The following is a 2,492-nucleotide window of genomic DNA, read 5'->3' as shown; positions in this document are numbered from 1 at the left end:
TCCTCCAACATGCTGCTCTGTGCTGCGGTTCTGGTTCTGCTGAGTGTCACTGTGGAAGCCTCCTCAGGTACAAGGGCTTTGGGTTTAAAAGTACTTTCTGTCATGTACTTCTGCCATTAAACTGATGTGCTGCTTTGACAGGTGGCTACCTCTACGACCCTTATGAACCAATAGATTTCTACAAAACTCCAGTTTACAAAGCTGAGTGGATGGAGCGACCAGTAAAATCCAGTTTATACTTCAGCGTAAAGCTGAGCAACACTGCAGTCAGGTGAGTCACTGAACTGGGTCCATATTTATCCCAAAAAAAGTGCAGCTGACTCCGACTTTCAAAGATACGTTTTAAAAAGTATGTTTAGCATGTATGTATGATTTCAACGGGTGGGAATCACTGGCTGACAGATACGGGTTCATAATCATGACGAGGTTTCTGTCATTAAATGTCTAATTGTCAGAGTGACGCTGGGCGATGGCTCTCGGTGGCTCATCCATAATTCTGGCCTACTTACCAACACAGTGGTGACCAGCGCCCGATACATGAGTCCAGGATGGACGGTGAGACACTAATCCGACTCTCTACCAAAGCACAGGATGACTACACATATGTGTTCTGTATTAAATGCAGTCTGTGTGTTTGTGATTTCTCTCTGCAGACGCTGTTAACCAAAAACGTTCATGGAACAAAGACCATTTCTGACTTTGTGATGGGGAGATTACATTCCTACAACAAACTCTTTAGCTATCCTGAAGCTGTTATGGTACTCATTCTTAAATAAACTTCTTCCTGGAAGCCACATGTTCAACACAAAATGAAAGTGAAAGTGTAACGGAAAAATACTGCATCTGCATGAAGAACGTCAATACAAGTTTCTCTAAGTTTCATTAAAGCTGAGTGGAAAGGTTACAGGCCCAAAAATGTGTTCTCATAACATCTAGGTAAAAGATTAGTGGCCGTACATGGGAAGAAGAAGTTGTGCATCCCATGTGTTTAGACCTTTGATGCCTGATCCAGCGTGTTTCGACTTCTAATGTCTGTGGATGAGCTGTTGTTTTCCAGCATGGGATTGTTCTACTACCGTTGGAGTAAAGACCACGCCTCTACATGTATAAGAACACCACGCTGCCTGCACTCATGTGGACTCTCCTGCAGACTGCTTGCATTCTGTATGACCTGTACCTTCAAAGCTTTGAATAAAACGAGACAAAGACAACTCAGACTACTGGACCTTATTAAGATCACAAACAAAACCTCTCAGACTGCTTCATGGGACTTTATTTTCCCCCTACGGGCTCCTGATTCTCTCACAAACTGTGCTTTGTAATGTTTTTCAAGACTTCATTCACACTTGCTGCATTCAGGGAAATCTTAATGCACCAACTTGTGTCTTTTCTGCATCATTTTATGGTGAAAGTCTTTATTTATGTACAAGAAAACAGAACATTCAGGCACCAGGTGACAGTGTGCGGGCTACATGTAGACTTAATTCTGATTTCCACAGTAGACGAGTGGACTTCACGGCTCAGTTTGTGTCCTGAGCTTCAGTGTGAACTGCAGGATCTTGTGTTTTTACATAAAGGTGTGCTTCTTGCTAAACTCTGCAGGTTTTAGGCATCTCGACAACAATTAAAGCGAACCACAGCATAGTTTGCAAACTGTCTGAAAACTTGTATAACTGAGAGATTACAGTTTTTGATTTTTCATAAATTTGCAGGAATTCCTCACATCATGTTTACACTCTGTCATTATGGGTTGTTGACGTGGCTGATTGTCTGAAACAACTGTTTGGTGCAATAAAATGCATTTTACTTTGTTTCTTGACTGCCTGACTCCATGTTTTGTTAGTTAATGATGAGAGTGCACAAAACTATGAATACTGTTAAATCAGACAGACGGAAACACCGGCCAAAACCGTAAATAGTAATAATTATTATTGTTGTTATTCATTGTTTAACATTTGACTGTAAAAATTTTGTTTTTGTTATGGTATGTAAATCAGCAAAAATAAATATTTTACTGATATCTGCCATTATTTGAAAGAAAAATTACACAGAGTAGGATTGAAGAATGATAAATCTTTTTTTTACCTAGTTTTACAGATTTTGTTAAATTCTCTAAAAATCACATGAAAAAAATTGTTTAAAACTGTTCATTATGTCAACATCAAAAATCTGTATTTCTATAAATAGTAATTTATTTTTAAACATTTGACCATGTAATGCTATTAATGCATTAAAATGACCTGACTTCATTCATGAAGACTACAATTTAAACATTAAAGCCCATATACTAATTGCAAGTGAAGTCATTTCTTTATGTTCTATACACAGCCCATCTGTAAATAATGTTGATTACAGTCATCTTAAATGTTCTGCCTGATCCTGCTGTAAATACAAACAATTCTTTTCGCTTTTAGATTTCACATGAACAGATTTTTGCTATTATTAAGGTTATACGTTTATTTTCATGTTATGAGTGTTTGATTCAGATAAAA

Source organism: Stegastes partitus, unplaced genomic scaffold, assembly GCF_000690725.1.
Source record: "Stegastes partitus isolate 25-593 unplaced genomic scaffold, Stegastes_partitus-1.0.2 Scaffold760, whole genome shotgun sequence".
NCBI classification, from domain to species: Eukaryota; Metazoa; Chordata; class Actinopteri; family Pomacentridae; genus Stegastes; species Stegastes partitus.
The sequence above is the reverse complement of the archived record's forward strand: the minus strand, read 5'-3'. Positions refer to the sequence as shown.